Here is a 22,730-nt window from a genome sequence, read left to right on the forward strand (position 1 = left end):
ACTTACATACACAGAGAGGGTGCCCTGTCCGCGCTAGCGGCTCATAAACTAAGGATCTCTCCCTACAGGGCACTCACACAGGAGAGACTAACGGGGATGACCATGACTCTCCTACACCTCCCTTCAGCAAAGAGTGTCGGCTAGTCTCTGGGAGACGGCGCCGCTTACTCTGATTGCATCCAGTGAGATGATCAGACTGTCAGTAGCCCACATGGAAAGGAAGGGGGGGGAGGGAAGATGGGTTCACACATTCCTAGACCCAGGCAGCTTCCTCGCCGGACGATGCCAGGCCGAGTCAGCCCACCGTGGGTCGGATCTCCTAAAGATCCACTAGTTACCGGGCTTGCGTTAGAATATTCCTGATCATTAGTAATCGCTTCACAGGGTAGTCTGGGTGTCTTCCGGTAACAAACACTCACACTGGTATACACACACACACACACACACCAAGGCCATTATTTCCTATTACCACGATGCATCTTATCTTGCTGCACAGTCAATAAGTTCAGATGGCATGAGCCCAACAGAGACAGACATTCCCACGGACAGTCCTCCTCCCAGTGCAGCTCTGGGGCATATGATGAGGGATTTTTACAAGAGCTCTACATACAAACAGCTTCAGAAGCTACCCATTCGCTGACAAAACAGAAGTAATTGAAGGATCATGTTGTAATTAAGTGATCCTTCTGGTGGCCACCTTTCCTGGTCCTCTAACTGATACTGAGGCCAGTCTACTGTACAAAATCTTTTCAGTTTACTTTTAGCCAATGGATCTGATTCAAACACTTTCCAATTCGTCAGAATGCATTCTAAGGGTGTACACCATGCCCTGCCTATACTCTGTCCCTGCCCCATACCCTAGGGAGACACTGGGCGTCCCCAGGTCTTAACAAGAAAAAAAGGTTCACAGCACTGGACTGTTCCTACCTTATCCACAGGACCGGTTCCTCACTGTCGCCTGCAACTGCTTCTCCACTATCTGAGTGTGTTGCACCGTTGTGTCCTTCAAGGTCGGCCTGACGCGTCTCTGCCGAGGCCCCCGGTAAAGGCACCGGTGTGCGCTGGGCGTCGGCTGTGACCATCGTCCACCGGCCATTGGAGGAGTCCGGGCAAGGCACAATTTTGCCTCGAGCCCACCCAGGGACGCCAAAACTGTTGCCGGCTCAAAGAGCCTGAGGCGGAGCAACAGCAGGGTTCGTTGCCCGGTGTGCATAGCACTAATTAACACACCAGGGTGGAGAAGCAAAACCACGTTTATTAGAGCCCAAATAAGGTGCCAGGGAGAAAAAGCATTCTCAAATCCTGCACACCCGCGCGCAGGCGGGGTCCCAGCATTTATACCCCCGTTGTTTGTGTAAGCCTTTTGTTAGGTTTTCCCCCTCACCCCTCCCTTCCCAACAGCAGTTACTTTAAACATTACATTTCAGCGTGTTAGAAAAGTTCCCATTCACAAGCTTATCTATGGCCTTCACAGCACAAACGCATACAGTTTTTCCTCCCCCCCTCTCCCCCTCCTCCCCGCCGCTTCTGCTGTTTTAAACTCCTGCATTTGCAAGCTGAGGCAGCTGACAGTTACACATTTTGCTTGCAGTCTGTTAGCATCTTAGGCTGGTTAAAGTTCACAGCATGGAAGACCTGGTTCACTCAGGCCTGCAGTCACAACTTTGGTTTACTTAGGCCTAGTGACACCAACACTGTTCATCGTAGAATCGCAGTTATGGCTGAAAACATAAAGCAGCAATTATTGTAAAGAGTACAAAAGAGTTGCTACTATGCACTTCAAGTGGATGAATCCACTGATATTGTGAATTTAGCTAATCTTTTGTTTGTCAGATACAAGCTAAATAATGAAGTCCCCGATGATATTTAGTTCTGCCAACCTATGCCAACACATACAACTGGAGAAGCTATTTTTAAAGTTATCGATGACTTTATCAAAAACAATTACTTGGATTGGAGTCGTTGTCTTGGAATAAGCACACATGACACCAGAGCCATGATTGGTTTGAAGAAAGGAGTTGTTGCATGTGTTCAAGCTGTTGTGCCAGAAGCAAAATCGACTCATTGTTGCATTCACGGGGAAGCAGTTGCCACCCAGAACATGCAGGCAGATCTAAAGCAACTACTGGATGAAGCTGTGAAAATAATAAATTTTGTGAAAGGCTGCCCTCTGAATGCCCGGGTGTTTTCTCAGCTTTGTGATGAGATGGGCAGTGATTACACACAACTCCTATTTCACACTGAAGTGTGTTGGCTTTCGCATGGAAAAGTTCTGAATTGCCTGTTTGAGCAGCGAGAAGAACTGCAAGGTTTTTTAGATGAAACCTTTAACCTGCGAGACTGTATACACGACTGGAAATGGCTATGCAAACTAGCATATATTGCAGATATCTTTGCTCATTTAAACAACCTCAATCTATCCTTGCAAGGGAAACTCATATCCATTCCATGTTCAAGACAAAATCACAAAATTGAAACTGTGGCATAAACGTCTTAGTCGTCGTGAACTGGATTCCTTTCCATCTCTTCATGACTTGGTAATAAACTCGACTAATGAACTTGATAGTGATGTGTTGCAAACCATGAAGCAACATTTGGAAAGCTTGCAGAAAGATCTTTGTAAGTATTTCCCTGAACCAGACGGCACCCTTGAATGGATAAGGAACCCTTTTATCATCAATGTTCAAACATTGCCAAATAACCTCTGCTTCAGAAGAAGAACAGCTCTGGGAGCTGGCTTCAGATAGCTTCGTGAAAACAAAATTTGAGCAAAATACACTGATGTCATTTTGGTTGGGGGTTAGCTCTGAATATCCAGCTCTATTGGACAAAGCTGTCAAGTATCTTCTGCCTTTTCCCACCTCGTATTTGTGCAAGATCCGATTCTCTGCGCTGGTTAGCATAAAAATAAAAAAATGAAATAGTCTTATTGACGTGGAGCCCATCTTCGTCTTAAGATCACAAACATTGAGCCAGATAACCCCTCGATAGTGTCTGGTCAAAAGCAGTTCCATCCCTCGCACTGAATAGTTTGGTTTGTACTGAAAAATTTTCAATACCGAAATAGTAAGTATTAAAACTAGTGCTTTCTTCACTAACCTAACCAAACCAGCGTATTTTAATTTCAGAATGATAAGAATTCACCATCTATCTATCTATCTATGCTGTTCTGCTAGACTGTTGATTTGCTTCTATTATTTTAATTATTTCTAGTACTATTTCTATATGTAACTATTATTTCTATTAAAAGTTTTGTTTCAATTGTATGTAATATAATTTTGTATTTATTTCTAATAAACATTTAATCCAGAATTAAAATGAATTAGGAGTGTGTTATAAAAATGTGGCTACTAACCACCCCCTCATTATCTTCACTGGAGAAGGGATACGCCGGTAAGACAAATGTCTCAAAAGGGATACGCAACTGTTGTAAGTTTGGAAACACTGCAATAGACCATGGAAGAGCTTAGCCTTCATGTGAACATTTCAGCCAGCCTATGAGTAATGGCTGCTATGACTCAGCAAGGCATGCAAGGGCATGTGACTGGACCACATGACACTGAACTCCATTTGGGTACCTGTATTTTTCCAGAAACTGGATTGGGAACTTAGCTTGGAACAAAGGGTTCCCGCCATATGGAAAAACTATATAAAGTGGGAAGTTACATCATCTTGGGGCCTCACTCCTCACACAAAAGAACTCCTGGAAACACCTGAGGAACAAAGACTAAACTGTGGGACGTGCTGGTCCCAGGCTAATGGGATTTCTAGCTTGTATATGGAAACTTGGTGGACTGCTTGTATCATCAGTCAGGATGAGAAATAGGTAGGATTTGAATTAGCAATCTAGTATGTTAGGCTTAGTTTGCGTTTTTGTTTATTTGCTCGGTAATCTGCTTTGATCTATTTCTAATCACTTAAAATCAATCTTTCTATAGTTAATAAACTTGTTAACCAGTGTGTTTTGAGTGAAGTGTCTGGGAAAATCTCATATATTGCATATATTTCCCACATCGAGGGGAAAGTGAACTATATTAATGAGCTTGCATTGTACAAATCCCTGTGCAGTACAAAAAGGTATAATACTGGGTTTATAATCCATCAAGGGTGCAAGGCTGGGGAGCTGGGAAATTGGCTGTTGTCTTCTGTCTGTCCTTGAGTGGCTTAGGTAAAGCACTCAGGTAGCTCAGCTGGGTGTGTGTGGTTCCACCGGCTGTCATGTTGGGTGATAACAGAGCCTGGAGAGGCTGGCTGAATCACCAGCAGAACAGTGTGAGAGAGGCCAAGCCAACTGTATGGTTACGGGGCTAAGTGGTTCCCATGGCTCCCAGACTGCACCACAGGGGTGACAGCCCCTCACACCTGGGTCCTGTTAAGGTTACTTTGCAATGCTAAAGTGGCACAAAATGATCTTAAAGATGCTTTGAAAGGGCAGCTGATGCTTAGCTCAGTGCAACTGAACCCAGGGCCAGCTCATTTACTGCTGGGCTGTTCTGGGGCAGTGCGTGGATATGACAGAAACCAGGGAAGATGGGGACAGAGATCAACACTAACAGTAAAAAGTTCCTATGGGGAATATGCTAGCTGGCATAAACTAGAGCAGCCCTGTAGGTGCTCTAACTTGTGGCAAGGGTCAGGTCTGGCCCTTGATGGTTCAGGATTAGGGGAGACATGAAGGTGGCTTATAACCCCCTCTGCTTCACTCCTTCCCCCTGCATTAAGAATGAGCTCTACTCGTTTACTTTAAAAACATACAGTACATATACAAAAACTACTACCTTTGCAAGACAGCTGCAGATTTTGCAATTAATACAGAGCTTCCACTAAACTGATTACTTAATATGGGAGCTTGCTTTATTTCTGTTATAATACAGAATGGCTTCTGTATTTGTGTATTTGTAATTTGAGGAGACCTGCACTCAACACTTGCAACATAATCTCTTGAAGGGTCTTTAAATCAGAAAAAAATGAAACACAGATGGCTGTATAGTCTGTCTGTCTGGGTTGCACAACACAGTAACATTTCATCAAGGAGCCATATGCATGACTGTGAGACACTCTTGGAGACCAAAAAAACTGCTGAAATGTCATGCTTGTTCTCCATTAGGGGAAGATGCCATATTTGCTGCTCTTGAAACACAATCCTAGGATGATTAGTAGAGCAGGATTAATAGTAGCCAGGAGAAAATCATGTTGATGGCATATTGCAACAGGAGTAATGCAAAGCAAATACTGCAGTGTTCTATCCACTGGACCAGACTGATGGAGTAATGCCAGATTTATACTGGTATTTAGTTCAGTCCAGGTCTCAGTGGACAGGTGTCTACATCACAAAAATCATAGCTAATTTGTCACCCTTGTTTTCAGTAGTGGGAGAAAGACCAAGGAGTGAATGAGCATTGAAACACCATTACTCTTATCCACAGAAGTCTCTCTAGGTCAGAGAAGAAAGATACCAGCAGGGCAGAGTGGAGAATCTTGCACTGCTTGTTCCATTGCCCTATCTGTTCTGTGGGGAAGAAGTTCACCCAGATGCAGAGGGATAATGTTTAAGTCCAAAGTAGTTCATAGACCTTATGTTCACCCTATACAGAGGGCCAATACAGTATGCCCTAGATGACTATAGTATGAACTCTCTAGGGTTCTCAGTTCTTCACAAGGACTAAATTCACTTGCAGCCATGTTCTGACACCCTTACATATCTTCATGTCAATGGGACTGCTTGTAGAGTAAGGTGCCACTGACCATGAGTGACAGGCCAGAGAATCTGGCCTCTTTTAAATAATCAAAGCAGAATGAGAAGATCCAGAGTCTTTCCAGCATTGGTTGGAAATCTCTGGAAATCCCCAATAGAGAATGTGATATTTCTAGGTCTACATGTGTGGAACAGACTTAGCCAACTGCTATTTCTCAACATTTGGGAAGGAATGGCCAGCTGATTAACTGATGGTGAAATTCAGAGTCCCAGCATTCCAGAGGTGAGAGGGGAGGTGTCGGAAAGTCCTTGCATGTGGTGCGGTGTTGAAGGGCGTTCTTTACTCTACTGACAGTTGTGAGAAATTAAAGATACATTAGGCAGAAGTGACATGCTGCAAAATAAAGGCCCCAAATAAATGAATCTGGAGGCTAACAAAGAAGGCAAAGAGAACAGTTTGGCTCAGGTGACTGTAGTACCCTTTCCCATCACCACTGCACAGCTGGCAGCTGCACTGGACCAGCTTATGTAGGGCTCAGCAGACAGTTGGTGCTGTAAGCTTACCAAGATAGGACCACCTTGCCCATTCCCACTAAGATGAACTTGGAAGAGTTTTTGACTAAGCAGCGATAACTTGAATCTAACCTTTATTATGAGAGATTTGGGGATGGAAGGTAAGGTAAGGTGGCTAAACTGACCAATTAACCATTGAGGAATTAAACCTGGGAGCATCTGATACCTAGGAGCCAGGAACAGATCTGGACCTATTTGAAAACAAGTACACCTCTACCCCAATATAATGCGACCCGATATAACACAAATTCGGATATAGCATGGTAAAGCAGCGCTCCGGGGGGGGCGGGACTGCGCACTCCAGCGGATCAAAGCAAGTTCGATATAACACGGTTTCACCTATAATGCGGTAAGATTTTTTTGGCTCCAAGGACAGCGTTATATCGGGGTAGAGGTGTATCTTATCTTCATAGTATTCTGAGCAAGAGAGCTATTCGTTTAATTGCAGAACTACACACATTTTGTACTTTTCATCCACCACCAAGCAAAATGTAATGGGGAGAAATAAAGCCCTTTCAGGTTCCAGTGAGGTGGAGGGTGGAGTTATTCTCTGTCCTGAGAGGAATATTGTATCTGTTTAATAACTGGTCCTTCCCTGATTAGCTATTAGTGTTTCCAAAGTGGATCTGTTTGAATCCAATTACAGTATCTCTCAGCTTTTCCCTTTTTCCAAGCCTGTTTCATCAAAGAGTCAGAATTTATCTTGCTCTTCTTTGCATCCTTCAGGATTCTCTAAGAGCGGGATTAGGAGTTGAGCAAGCTGATTCTATACCCTCTGTATATAGGGAATGGTTTGATACCTGTGTAAAAAAAGCAAAAGGTCTCAGAACTATTCTCTAACGCCATTCAATTCAAAATCCTCCACAGGCTACACAGTAGTAGAGCCATCCTTTGGGAGCATGTGGCTGGAGGCGGGAGGGGAATTCAGGGTCTCACTAGTTCATGTGGTTTGCTGATATACAAAGTTCATCCCTTTTAACCAAACATAGTTATTAGAACAAATTTGGTTCTTGCCTCCAATCCACCATTTATTCTGAGAAAACACCATGAACCTGTCTAGCCGGAGTCCCTGTGAGCAGTTATTGCTCCAGAGTGCCATCAAAGCTGCCAAAAGCTGATCTAAAGTGACAGAACTAGTTCAAATGAAGGAACAACCCACCTGAACAGTTCCTGCTTCCTAGAGAGAATCTGACCCATTTACATGGTTCAGAAGAAGTCAGATAATACTCTGTGCAAGTCCTTGTTCCTTTTGCTGCTAGAGTTGTGGGGTTTAACAGCCTCAGAGCCCTGAGCATATATGTTTCACTTTTGATAAAAAGACAATATAGCGCTTGTTCTTCCTTCAGTCTGGGGATGATCTACTGTGTCTTTCCTGTAGCTATTTATATACTGTGACATGCTGCAGAGCTAACAAATGACATCCTAAGATTAAGGCTGGAACGCATTGTATGAATGCACTGTTACACGAAAAAGGTATTCCCATGCTATTACATGCCAATTCTTCTGAGTCCGAAGAGGGCCTGAAATCTATTGCTTTCTTCTTTTCCAGTGCTGACCATGTTTTTGATTTCACAGATCTGGGATCTCTATGCCACTGTCGAGAAACAAAAATTATGCGAAATATCCCTGAAACACAAAGGATTTTCAGTGCTTTGTATTCTGGTGAAACTGATCAGGACCTTTCAGTTGATGTTAGAAATCTGTAGAGAGAAAGGTTTTTGGTTTAAGTTTTATGTGTGTAGTGGAAGCAGAAACAGAAGAAGTGTGGAATAAATCACATTGATATCACACTCTTTCATAGTTTAATATTCCAGCATTTCTCAAGTCCTCTGCTGTTTACATAGCAAACAGAAGACACTTTAAAAGCCCTTTACCCTGAAAAAGGAAAGTGTATGTATCAGTCACCATATGCTCCTTGTGGGCCAGATTCTCATGTCTTGCTGAGTTGTTCTGGGCATGAGGCCGGAGGTAGGACAAAGGTGGCTTTAGGCCACCTTCACACAGGGCCAGCTGAGGCTGGTCCATTCCCTAGTATAAGAGCAACTTTGCGGCACATCTAACTTACAATCATCTACCCAGGGTCCTAGTGGGCTATTTTGATAGCAAGCAGTCCTGGTATAGTAGGGACACCCTAGCCAAACCTTCTTTTTTCCATGCCTAGACTCTATGCTGGGCATAAGAGCATCCTGAAAACTTACAGACATTAGCATTTCCAGTGACTGGTAATGAAGGAATCGAAATAATAGGGACATAAGTAAAATGGAAAGGATTTAAATCAAATACAATTGGTGTCAATCAAAGTGATTTTTCTTAGTGGCTGCCCTTTTCCCTTATATACATTATCTAAGAATGTAAATCCGCAATTACTCAGAAAACGGTATATTTATCAGTTTGATATAGGGTTTTTTAAATTAAAAAATGGCTAATAACCCTTGTTTTTACAGATCAGCTGATTTTAACACACTAAAAAGCCAGTCAGAATGCATACTTTAAATTGTGGTACACTGTTCAACTCTTGCTTCACCACCACCATGTACATCTGTCAAATAGAACAAGAGCAGCTGAATCATAAATCATTTGCTACAACATTAGTAAAGTCTTTGTATCAGGCCACTGTTACAGAATAAATGTTTTCCCCTTTGAAAATAGATTTCTTGCCTTGGCTTTGACGTTCAGTTTGATAAATGATTCGACTTTGCTTTAGGATTTCTGTGGTAGTGGGAGACCATTATTCCACAGCAACATTTAATTTCATTGATATTATCTATTAATTTAATTGTATCTGAAGCTCGTGACAATCCTGAATTTGGAGGGGAGAGGGGAAGATGCTAAATTAACCTTTTACACATCAGGCTCACAATACCAGCAGCTCATTAACCTTAGGAAACAAATTTCTACCTAAACTAATATTTTTGCTCTTTGCTATTCTTCAGTATTATTCTGATCATCTCAGGCGCTACTGGTAATGGGGAATGGGGCACCACAAACAAATATACTGGGGAGTGTGCTAATGCAAATAAAAACACATTCCGTGCTGGCATGCTTCCTGTGCACGGGAAGGCCCTGTGACCTTGTAGATAGGTAAATCAGGGGACAAAGGTACAAGCCAAAATTTCAAACAAGGCCTCCGAGTTTTAGGGTATGTTGGGCCAGATTTTCAGAGGTGGGACCACCTGCAGCTCACAGTGACTTCATTTGGAATGATGCGTGCTCAGCACTTTGGAAAATTAGGCACTTGGTATTTTAAGTTGGGAGCCCAAAGTCACAGACCACTTTTGAGAATTTTGGCTTAAATTGCTAGAGTCACACAGGAAGTCAGTGGCAGAACAGTAATAGAAGGCAGGTGTCCTGATCAGCAATCCAATTCCCTATACATTATTATACCAGTCTGCCTACCAGTCTCCTATCCTCCACAGGCTGCCTTCTGAGCTCTTTGCTTATCTTTTGCTGCTGAGCTGAATGATTCTGTGCAGGTAGCATCTTGCTTTGCATGGGACATTTCCAACATGTCCTCGGTCACAGAGTTTTTAATAGTACTAACGAGATCAATGCCCAGTATTTACTTATTAATATTTAATGCTGAATTCTACTAGGGTGACCAGCCAGCAAGTGTGAAAAATCAGGACGGGGTAGAGGGTAACAGGAGTCTATATAAGAAAAAGCCCCAAATATCGGGACTGTCCCTATAAAATCAGGATGTCTGGTCACTCTAAATTCTACTATAGCTATGTGATGCACAGGGATCCCAAACAAGGAAGGCTTTCTTATCAGATACTTAAAATAACTCAGAGAGCTTTCACACATATTTTAACAGTAACAGAAAAGTGCAGATGAAGATGAAGGAATGGAATACCAGACGCTTGCTGTTGGCATGAAAATTAGATACAGCAAAAATAATAATGTAATGCAAATATATCTTTACAAAATGCATGGATTCAGAAACCTACATCTAGTAAAAGGTTTTACTTAGTGAGTTAACTAAATGGTAATAAACAATTAGAAAATGTGACTTACTTTTTTGCAAAATTAAATTCAAATTTAAAGCAGTATGAAGGGACAGCCATTGGGAAAACATTCAGTAACCAATGCTGAGAATTATATTTAACCTCCAGCCATAATAAAATGTATGCATTGTAACATCTATATTTCATTCTTTGAGACTGCAGCATAAACTATGAAAATAGATGACTCTAACATATGGTACATGATTTGCATTATTTTGTGCATGGTAGCCATACAAATATAAATACACATGCCTGAACATACCAAAATAATATAGCAGACAGGGAGGAGGAAAGATAAAATTAGTTTTAAAATTGACCAGGTTTTGATAACTTGAGACACTTCAATGGCACTGGCCACTTTTAAGATAGCATTTGAATTTATGTTTATGAATTTATTGGGGCCAGGATCATATTTCTTATCAAAGTAGTGGGCTTTAGGAAACAAGCATGAAAGGGGAAACTGTGTTCTTTGGAGATCTTTCTAGTCAGATCAAAGAAAGAACTGAAGATGAGCAGCATGGCTTTATTGTTAGGGCTATATGAAATGTTTGCATGAAAACCAGGAACTGCATGAAATGTTCCTGACTTACAAACTGAAAAGCACAGCCCTAGTTTATCAAGAGGTTTGCTAAATTTCTTTAAATTTAAGAGAACTTGGACCAATTAATGATTTTTCATCCAAAGTAAGGAAAGCTCATCATTTTGACATAAAACCAGGTGATGACTTCAACTGGATTGAGTTTTTGTGTGTGTTTGCACCAAAATTTGAAGTGAAATTTATTGGATACAAAGTCAGATTAACAGAAACCCAAAAACTTTATTTGCCCAGTTTTTCATTAGGCTAGGGCCATGTCATAGATGCCTTTGCTATGTGGGGGCTTCCCTATGCAGAACCACAAAGGAGTGCATTGTGGGAAAGCAAGAGAAGTGGCAGGGGTATAGGCAGGATGTGCCTCCTGTGTTGATTCACCTGTCCAGATGAGTTTGGATGCACAGCGAACCACTTCCATTGTTCCTTCCAATATCCAGGAGTAGAATGAATAATGGATTTGTTTTTGGCTCACTGTTAATTCCAAAACATTTTGGGGAAAATCATTTCAGGTTACACCAAAATCTTTTTTTTTGTTTTGTTTGTTTTTTTTAATAAAAAAACTGGGGGGGGGGGGGATGGTTTTGATTTTCTCTGCATTTTTTTAGTCTTTTTTTTATTTTTAACAAAACAATTCAGTGAAACTAGTACAAATTTGTGAAATGTTTTGGTGTCACCGAATCTTCATTTTCACTGATGAAAATTTCACTTCGTTCTATCCAGGAATAGTAATTGCCAAACCTGACTACACAGGAACACTGGGCACTTTTTGTGAATTGCAATAGAATTCAATCCTTCCTGTCCCTGGGATTTCACTACACAAAGCATTTTACTCTGCCTGTGTGCTGGGGACCAGGATTTATTCCAATATCTTCTACTGATGCTCCACTAACAGGAAAAATTGTATTTGGCTTTTTTTCAAATTTGTTAAAAAAAATAAACAAACTGTGTGTGTAAGCAGTTTCTGCCCAAAATTTGCTTTTCAGAAAGACAATCTGCAAACAAGGACTTTAATGAAAAGTTCCTTGTCAGTCTTCATTCTATCAGCTCTACCATAGTCCTCTACTTCTGAGCTGCAGATGGACCATAATGTTCTTTTATTTTGATGGAATTTCATGAGTTCAAGCACGATGGTTTGCCTGAGGTGAATCAGGAGACTTTATAAGCTTTTCTTGTCCATCTAGGACTCTTAGCACACAGCGCTATCAAAAGTAGATCATCTCAGGTGTCCGTTTACCAGCCTCAGTGATGTTTCAGATCATCCCAGTGATTATATATCACAATGAAACGGGAAGAAAAGAAACCATTGTCATTTCTGTAGTGGCCTCTCAAGGTAATTTAGGGCTATTAATGAATAACTAAAGATAAAAACTTTTCATCCAACCTAATTCATACTGGGTGAAATTTGCTCCTTCAGACAGATCTGAACAACTGATTTAACTACGTTGCCTGGGGAAATCTGAGCACCATCATAATAATTGAATTAGGCACGTCTCTGACAACTTAAGTTCTGCTTATCTTTACTCTTCACTTATAACCAGATATGAAATGGAAAGATTTAAATATTGCGATAAAAGATGAACAGGATAAAATGGATCAGCAGTAATAGTGTAAGAGAGCTTGGCACGAGCATCTACTTTTGACATTTTCTAATCTAAGGTATTTTATTTTGACCAGGCATACAAACAGTTAATGTCCTTTATGCATTTCCGATTTAAAATCAGTATATCTAGGTTTTATCTACACTGTAATCCTACCTCTTAGGTGCTGTGTATCAGTTGCATAACCTTGGGGAAAGGCACTGTTGGTGTCAGACTAAACACACTGTCAGCCAAAGTAACAGGATTGTTGCTTACTTCTGACATCACTTAGTCATTGTTTGTCTCCGATTTTTATCGGTCTGATCTTGCTTCCATTGGGCCTGTAGCGGGGCGACTGCCCCGCTCCCTGAGAGTGTGGGCTGCGGCAGGCCAGTGGGCCTGCGCAGTCCGACAGCCAATAAGAAAAGGGCTTACAGGGGGCCAATCAGAGCCAAGATTGGAGACAGCCAATCAGGGCTCAGCTTGGCCCTATATAAAGGCTGCCCAGGAAGGAAGCAGGCAGTCTGTCCCAGGCCTTTGATAGGGGAAGATCAGTCTCCAGAGCTGGGAGACTAGCACCGCAGACAGCGCAGTGCTGGCCAGGCTTGGGGAGCAGAAAGGAGCTCTAGTTCATAGCCTGCCGGCTGCAGGCCCTGAAGGGAAGGGCCTAGCGGGTGCAAGGGGCCATAGGGGAAGCGGCTCAGGGAAGTGGACAGACGAGGGGAGAGAAGGAGGACAGTGAGGTTGCCGCCAGAGGGTCCCTGGGCCGGGACCCAGAGTAGAGGGCGGGCCTGGGTATCCACTCTTCCCCCCCCTTGCAGTACACCCCACCATCGGCCATGGGGAGCGGCCATCACAAACTACACCAGATCCCTGACAAGAGGGATTAGACTTTGGGGGTGTGGTTGGACATGGTGGCTGGGGTGTAGGAAGACTGCTGATCACCACTCCCCCTACCCTGGAAGGGGATGTGGATGGACTGAGGGGCACTTCCGGAGGGCAGTGGTTCTGAAGAGGATGCCGCGAGCTGGTGAGCAATGCGGGCTCAGATGCCAACCAAGGGCAAGACAGCAGGCGGGACACCACTAGGAAAGGGAGCTCCACTGGACTGAGCTAATTCCTGGAGACAACCAGTAGGAGGCTCTGCCGTGGTGAGTCCCAACCTTGTCACACGGCCCAATTCTGCTATCTTTATACTGAGTAGCACTGCATTTCAATGCAAATACTCATCATTTAAGCTAAAGGGGGCAATGATGTTTTGCACAGCCTAATATGCTTTGCGTTTTTTGCTCAGGAGAGGTTCATGATTCTGGAGCAGCAGAAGAGATGCTGGTCACAAAAGAAGGGCTCTACCATTGCTGTGTAGGAACTTGCATAACACCTGTGAGCAGCATGACTGGAATTCTGGGCCATAAAAACAAGGTAGAATTAATCTATGAAATGTTAGGTTGAGTGATTCTTTTATAAGGATTTAAAAAATACATAAAAATGCAAGATACAATAATGATCAACTAGAATCTCAGGGTTAACTAGAATTTCCTTGATAACATTACTCTGTTTAACATTATTTTAATTAAATGTACTATAGTACAGATGCAGCTACACTGAGAGAAAGAGAGGCAGTGTTCTTTCTCCATAAATATATACAGTTAATATAGAGGCAGGGTTGTCACAGTGCGAAGGCAAAGGGGCATTAAGACCAAAGTCAGTAATAGAATTGGAGGGTCCTGTGCAGGAAAGTGGTTAATTTCAGCATTGCCCTTAGGAAAGAGGGTGATTGACTTCCAAAATACCACATTTAATATGTGTTCTCCTGCAACTATAAAAATCTTTCAGGCCTTTTGCCAGCAAGTTTACTGCAAGGGATCAGGTCACAAAAGCTATGGGTCCCATGCAGGATTATTCTTGCACAGATAAATTCAATAATCCAGAATAAACTTTTACATTTTAACTGTATAGGATTCAAAGTCTCTGCATCAAGAACCACAAATGCTCCAAATTAAATAGGAGCACCTTCAGTGTGGTACTTGGGAATAAGACAGAGAAAATCCATATTAACAAAAACAAGAGGGGCACTCTTAATAACTCCGGCTGGCACCATCCTGAACATGTATCCCGAAGGGTTACCTCTTTCAGGAGTGGGGTTGTGTTTCATGCTCACAGAACTGTCCATGCACATAATAGTTCATGTCGAGACCGGGTAATTGCTTGTGGAACTACCCTATTTTTATGTGCAAGTCTACAGGACAATTTGAGGCTGGCTGAAAATGTGGCCTTGAATGTTTAAAAACTAAGGGCATAATATAGAGAGGAGAATACAGTATACTTTTAAAAATGTTATACAACTGGACTGGGAATACTTACAGTTTAACTAGGTTATGAATTAATACTTAACTGCATTAGTGCAGCAAAGCCATGACCCTCATCTGGCCTTGGGATACATTGTACAGTCTCCTTTAGCTGCCATTCTACTGAAAATAATGGGGACATGCATAATAATACAGTCCTGGAGTGCAAGGAGGATATTAGAGAGATAAAGTTGGTGAGGTAATATCTTCTATTGGACCAACTTTGGTTGGTGAGAGAGACAACAAGCTTTCAAACTACATATCCAGAGCTTTTAGGGACTGGATTCAGATACCTTTACGCATGCTCAACAGTACTTTACACCACAGATCTGGGAAAGGTACTCAGAATGTCACAGCTAAATACAAGGTCAAACAGATGGCATAAGTAGTTAGGTCCCCAGGCTGCGGCCTAGCACAAGGTCAACAGGTAATGGGGGTTGCAGAGGGCAGCCCAGGGGTAGGCCAAGGCAGCAGGTCCAACCCAACCTTGCCAGTGATGAGTAGGCTGATACTGCAGTCTGCCCCAGGGCATGGGGACTAGACGATGACTGGCAGTAGCCGTATACTGAGGCGAGGTGGGGATAGAGGGTGGGGGTTCCCCTGGAGGGGAGACTCTGAGAGAAAGGGGTTACTGCCAGGGGGCAGCATCCCAGTTAAAAGGGCACCGGTTCCTTGGAGGGACATGGGGGGCCAACGGCAAGCGGATCACCAGCCTGCAGAGGGCGTTCCAGAGCTGGAAATTGAGCTAATTCCCAGAAGACCAGCAGGAGGTGCCGCAAGGGTGAGTCCGCACGTCTACAAGTACTCATTGCTTTTTTTGCCTCAATCTTCACAGACAAGGTCAGCTCCCAGACTGCTGCACTGGGCAACACAGTATGGGGAGGAGGTGAGCAGCCCTCAGTGGTGAAAGAACATGTTAAGGACTATTTAGAAAAACTGGACATCCACAAGTCCATGGGTCCAGATCTACTGCATCTAAGGGTGCTGAGGGAGTTGGCTGATGTGGTTGCGGAGCCATTGGCCATTATCTTTGAAAATTCGTGGTGATCGGGGGAGGTCCCGGATGATTGGGAAAAGGCAAATATAATGCCCATATTTTAAAAAGGGAAGAAAGAGAACCCAGGGAACTACAGACTGGTCAGCCTCACTTCAGTCCCTGGCAAAATCATGTAGCAGGTCCTCAAGGAATCCATTTTGAAGCACTTGGAGGAGAGGAAGGTGACCAGGAACAGTCAACATGGATTTACAAAGGGCAAGTCATGCCTGACTAAACTAATTGCCTTCTATGATGAGATAACTGGCTCTGTGGATATGGGGAAAGCGGTAGATGTGATATATCTTGACTTTAGCAAAACTTTTGATACCATCTCCCACAGTATTCTTGCCAGAAAGTTAAAGAAGTATGGATTGGATGAATGGACTATAAGGTGGATAGAAAGTTGGCTAGATCGTCCAGCTGAAAGGGTAGTGATCAACAGCTCGATGTCTAGTTGGCATCCGATATGAAGCGGAGTGCCCCGGGGTCGGTCCTGGGACCGGTTTTGTTCAACTTCTTTATTAATGATCTGGATGATGGGATGAATTACACCCTCAGCATGTTCACAAATGACACTAAGCTGGGGGGAGAGATAGATATGTTGGAGGGTAGGGATAGGGTCCAGAGTGACCTAGACAAATTGGAGGATTCGGCCAAAAGAAATCTGAGGTTCAACAAGGACAAGTGCAGAGTCCTGCACTTTGGAAGGAAGAATCCCATGCACCTCTACAGGCTGGGGACTGACTGGCTAAGCAGCAGTTCTGCAGAAAAGGACCTGAGGATTACAGTGGACAAGAAGCTGGATATGAGTCAGCAGTGTGCCCTTGTTGCCAAGAAGGCTAATGGCATATTGGGATGTATTAATAGGAGCATTGCCAGAAGACCGAGGGAAGAGATTCGGCACTGGTGAGGCCACACCTGGAGTATTGTGTCCAGTTTTGGTCCCCACACTACAGAAGGGATGTGGATAAATTTGAGAGAGTCCAGTGGAGGGCAACAAAAAGGATTAGGGGGCTGGGGCACATGACTTATGAGGAGAGGCTGAGGGAAACTGGGGTTATTTAGTCTGCAGAAGAGAAGCGTGAGAGGGGATTTGATAGCAGCCTTCAACTATCTGAAGGGGGGTTCCAAAGAGGATGGAGCTAGGCTGTTCTCAGTGGTGGCAGATGACAGAACAAGGAGAAATGGTCTCAAGTTGCAGCGAGGGAGGTCTAGCTTGGATATTAGGAAACACTATTTCACTAGGAGGATGGTGAATCACTAGGGAGGTGGTGGAATCTCCATCCTTAGAGTTTTTTAAGGCCTGGCTTGACAAAGCCCTGGCTGGGATGATTTAGTTGGTGTTGGTCCTGCTTTGAGCAGCGGATTGGACTAGATGACCTCCCGAAGTCTCTTCCAACCCTAATATTCTATGATTCTAACCTGTGTTAAAGCCCAGGGGAACCTAGGTTTGAATTCAACCAGCTTAGCTTTTTTAAAGTCTATGCTTCTTTGTCTGTATTAGACAGTACAATAGGTTAGCCAATAATTTCCAGCAACACACCTGTGGGCCATGAATGTTTTTGACTTTAAGCATGTGCTTAAGTCCCATTGGGACCTAAGCACATGCTTCAGAGCATTGCTGAACTTGGACCTTCGATTGTAAATTCATTGGAGCAAGGCCATGATCTTTGTGTGTAAGTGTTTTTGGTGCTATAAAAATTAATAATAATACAAAAGGGAATGACACCAAAACAGCATACATAGGGAGTATTCTGGTACTGCAGTATCAATCCCAGAGATAAATCGGCACCATAGGCCAAAATGATGAGAGAAACATGACAGAACCTATGGCAGGGAGGTTGTGGCACCTAACTGCAACAATTTACCCCTCTTGCCGACCTCCTATAATGGGTTTTTTATAGTTATTCAGATCAGTCTGGCCCCTCTTTACTGCTTCCAGTGTTATGCTTATAAGAAGCACATGGGATCTTTTTTAGGGAAAAAGGCAATGCACCACATTTATTGAGAATACAGCAGTTAGCATATGCTTTTCAGTCACACATATACACACACCATGCACACAGTCCCGCCAGTTGATGTTTATAGTTACCAGTCTGGAGTCTGGATCAATCTAGTGGCCAGCCAGATTGGTCGCAAAGGGGAGCCGGGCTCTGTCGGTCACAATCCGATGCTCCTGGAGTTGTGGCAAGATGAACCCAAAGTCCCATGGCCAAGCATTCTATTCTTATAGTCTTTTTTTTCTCTGTTGAAGTCTATGGATTTTGCTGTGTCAGTTTGTGACTGGTTACTCCTTAATTGGTGTTATCTTTTGATGTTAACATTCCAAAACACCTCCGAGAGGGTCATCCTGTCCTGGTTTTGATTTAATCAATTGTCTTGTCTTTAGGGGTATCAGCCTCCATATCAGGGTCATCAGTCTGTGCTTCCTTCATTATGGATGCGCGTTGATGGTGTCGTTAAGTCTCTTCACTCCTTCCTTGACCATCTGGCTATAACAATGGCCTTCACACCTTATCTTTTCCTGATGCATACATTCCTCATTCGCACAATCTTTTACAGAGACCTTCAAAGGTATACAGCCATTTTTATGTTGAGCAAGAAAAGGCATTGTAAATTAAACCTTACTAAATCTTGTAATCAAAACAGTTCACATTGTGGCCCAGGCCTTCAACATTCCTCTAATCTCCTTAACATAGACACAACACAAGATCCTGTCTCTTACTTACTAAACCTTAAAACAAATAAATGTATATTTAACTAGAATGCCTAATTTATAATACATATAGGAAACCATAGTAGACATTATAACTTATCCTAAAACAAAAAGGTGACCATAATCAGTCATAAGGATTGTTCTGGTCTGTCCCTACCTTAACATCAGTACAGACACTGACAGTCTGTCGGATGCATTTCTACTAATGTCCCAGAGAGTCATTCCTTTCTGCTATTCAAAAAGGGTGGCTGGCAGGATGATCAAATCATACATTAATTTGTATAGTACAAATATAAAATCCCAGGAAGGGTTTCAGTGCCAGCTATGCAGATTTTCCAGTTGCTAACATATTTCTGGAAGTGCCACAGTTCAAGATAGTTACAGTGCAGTCAGGGACATGGCTTGTCTCTGGCAGGGAGGTGGCAGCTTTGCCTGTGGGTTGGCATTCGTGGCCAAATCTTTGCTAGGAGACAGAGAAGAGTCCTGTGACATCTGTAGTTGGACCATCTGGTTCAAAACTAAGGGCCTAATTCCAAGCTCACTTTCACAATGGAGTTACCTCAGTGTAAGGGAGTGGAGAATCACACCCTACCAGTGTAGACACAATTTGTCATGGAGACAGGGTGACCAGACAGCAAATGTGAAAAATTGGGACAGGGGGTAGGAGATAACAGGAGCCTATATAAGAAAAAGACCCAAAAATCGGGACTGTCCCTATAAAATCGTGACATCTGGTCACCCTACATGGAGAAGCAGCAAGTAATTTCTGCATTGGCCTGCCACATGAGATTAACACTGTTCATTGCAGTTTGCCAAGGGCTAAACACTCATGCTGAGACATATCTTACTCTACTAGTCGTCAGTGGGACTACTTGCAGTGTAAAGTACTGTTGAGTATGCGTAAAGGTATCTGAATCCAGTCCTAAAAGCTGAGTGTTTCTCATCACAGTTCATGAAGGAAGGGAGAGTGTCCTCTTACTGACAACTGTTGCCCCATAGAAAGACATCTCCTTTCCCAAAGCTGAAGTATCTCCTGTGCATTCAGGCAGCAATATCCTCCAGCTCATAAGGACTGAATTAGCAGGGCCTGTGGGAAAAGATAGATAATGTTAAAGAATTGTACTTGTTTATATTTGGGTTTGATAACTGGACACTTAATTAATCCAGTGTTGAATGCATAACACAAGAAGATAAAAATTATAACAATTTTGAGACAATGTGCAAAATCACAGGTGCTTTGCTGCAAATTAATTCAATATTTTATTTCTGTTTGAAGACAGACCTTCTTGAACAAGTGACACTCATGCAGTTATCTAATTAGAAGAGGTCACAAAACAGATCTATGTTGAAATAGCATGTAATTACTAATTAAGTAAACTAATTGCTGCTTTAAACCACTGTTTCATTAAATTCTAATACTGAGCTGGGAAAAGCATTCTGCACACCAAGCAAACCCAATGAATTCTGGTTTTGCAGTGCTGTGCAAAGGTGCAATTTATAAAACTGGCACCAAGTGAAAAACAATATTTTAAATGCTAAAACCTTGTGTTGTCCCCGTGCAGAATCCTCACTGCAACTGCTGTACACAGAATGACTCCAGTCTTTTATGGAGTGACCACACTGGCTTAGGTGATCTACCCAATGATGAGAGACCCTCATCATCAGGTTCAGACAGGCTCCTTCTAAACATCTAGGACGTAGAGCTTTCACTTGGGCATTGAACAAAATGCTGAAAAAGCAAAGGAAGCCACAACAAATAGTTGTTTCTTTCTTTGTTCCCTGTGTTTTCATGTGTGTGTGACTCTATAGTTCAGAGATTTTTTTGAAATGATTTTTTTTATTCATTATGGCTGTAGAACCCGTTGAAAAGGCTTTATTGGAAAAATGTGTTTTGTTTACACTTTGATCTGAGCTGGGGCTCACTCCGCTATCTTAGGGCAAAATGTTGTGTAGCTGGGTTCCTAGCATTGAGACTAGTCAGGCAGGTGCTCAGGTTATGGCAATGTGTTGCCATTAGATGATTATCTGCATTGCATTTACTTCACTCATCCAGAAAGCAGGCTGAAAATCCTGTGAGAAAAGACAACATTTGTCTGGACAGGAGTTTGCAATTCAGGTCAGGCTTCAAGAAAAGATTTGGCTTGAAATAAAGGAGTTGCCATGCCAGAACAGACACATTAGTCCAGAGCATTTGGTCGTAAGAAAGAAAGAAAATGTCAATGAGAATGATGAGAAACATTCTTTTGAGTCAGGAATGACTAATCTCCTTTAGAAAGTAATTTTGCAAATTCATGTCTCTCTAGTTTCATATTCTATGGCTGCACCCTATGATGTCTTCAATAAAATGTATAATTATGCTGTAGGACTTCATTTAGGCAAGATAACCTTACATTTTAGCTCAGAGAATATTAGTTTTCACTTGCTTTATGTTCAGTCTGGATTATAATTAGATTATCTAGTGACACCTAGTGACAGAGACCAGAACACAGATACATCCAAGAGATGTTTGCATTGGAGAGGCTGATGCTGTGTAAAGTATGAAGTGCAAGCATGCTGCTTGCCAGAGATTCTGCTTGGGGAGAAAAACTCTAGCCATTCTTGCCTAGTAACATCATAATAATTAAAAATAATTGTCCAGGCTTTAGGCTCACCACATCATAAAGTCAATTGTGGTTGTGAATGGATCCCTCAGGGCCCCTTGATAGTAAAAGACCTTCAAGCATGAGGCCATTGCGACGGGAAGAGAGACTGGACATGGGAGTGGGGTATGAAAGAGCCATAGGGAGGTAGGCGAGATGAAAGCACTGTGAAGAGCATAGGGGGTAAACCACTTTTTTTGCAAATCGAAAGTGCTGCTGTTGCCATGGGGGGGGGGGAAAGAGTTTAGTCTAGAATTGGAAGTGGATGGGATACTCTCAGCTCCTCAGGAGGCTGAACAGGGCATGACCTACACATGGAAGATGTTGGCATATGAGGCAAGGGTTGGAGAGTAGTGGAGGCTTTAGAGGGTTGGGGACAAGAGAAGATACCTGCTACATGCAATTTTACAAGGGCTTGCCATTTTCTTAAATGACGGGCTGGATTCTCTGGTGTGCTGAGGTCACCCTGTGAGAAGTGTGTGAACGGCCAGTAGGGAATTGTACAATGCACAGAAGCTATCTTCTGACAGAAAGCTGGTGGAATCAGCTGTACCACATACTACACTAGCAAAAAGAAATGACTCATGGGCAGCCTGTGAATAGGGAGGGAAAGATTGTAGTGGAATGGAGCTCCCTGCACCCAATCCATCACTGACATATGGTCCTGTGCAGTCCTAACTTGCACAAGAGCAGGGCACCCCTGAAATCAGGGAGCTGCAGCTGGATCCCTCAGGGCCCCCTCTCCACTCCATCTTTATGTAGCTGTACATTCAGCTCACACAGATGTGCAGATCTTACAATTTTTGCTGCCCTCTACATATTTATATTAGTTTGGAATAATTTCAGTGCACTGAAAGCACCTTAAAAACACTTTTAAAACCGTAGAATAGATTCAGGAGGAAGCATAGCCAGTTTTCTTTTTAACTCCCGAGTATGGTATGTATGACTGCATAGGATGAGAATGTAGTGCAATGAATAAAATGGTCCCTAGAGTTTATTCATATCTTCCACCAGAAAAGGGGGAGAGGGGCTGGGAGGCAGAAAAGTCCATAGTGAGAGGGGAGAAATGTAGGGTGTTTCAGAGGCAGCTGAGCCCATTTTCTCCAAGTGCAAATGGTTGGAGCCTGTTGCAGTGGATTCCCTCCACTGCAGAGCTAAGAGGGCCAGCTAGCTTAAACTCTTCAAGGCAGGGACCATCTACTACCATGTTTGTACGGTGCCTAGCACAATTCTTACCACTGGATGTTCTTGGTTGGATTTTAGGTACTGCTGTAATAAACATCATTAAGCAGATTAAATGGAAAAGATCACTATGACAGTGCAACTGCTATTTAACAATGGATTTATTTTTATTATTATTTGTGCATACCCACTATTCACTGACATTTTCACTGGCACTCGAAGACTGGAATAACAGAAATGAAATTCAACAGTACAAAGTGCAAGATCATGCACTTAGGATCTGAAAATAAGAACATTTGCTATAAGTTGGGCTTATCAATTGGAAATGACAGAGGAGGAGAGACCTGTGTGTGTGGGTCTACCACAGG

The 22,730-nt window shown here is 42.8% G+C and overlaps 1 long non-coding RNA gene across 1 annotated transcript in view; it reads left to right on the forward strand.

Annotated features, from left to right (window-relative positions):
• The window catches only part of LOC123351638, a 131,742-nt gene that overhangs the window by 82,011 nt on the left and 27,001 nt on the right, over positions 1–22,730 (forward strand). Inside the window, exon 2 of the long non-coding RNA XR_006574046.1 lies at positions 13,736–13,863. This is a non-coding gene — a long non-coding RNA (uncharacterized LOC123351638). The remainder of the gene's footprint in view (positions 1–13,735; positions 13,864–22,730) is intronic.

The sequence above is a fragment of the Mauremys mutica genome, chromosome 1 (genome assembly GCF_020497125.1).
Source record: "Mauremys mutica isolate MM-2020 ecotype Southern chromosome 1, ASM2049712v1, whole genome shotgun sequence".
Lineage (NCBI taxonomy): Eukaryota > Metazoa > Chordata > Testudines > Geoemydidae > Mauremys > Mauremys mutica.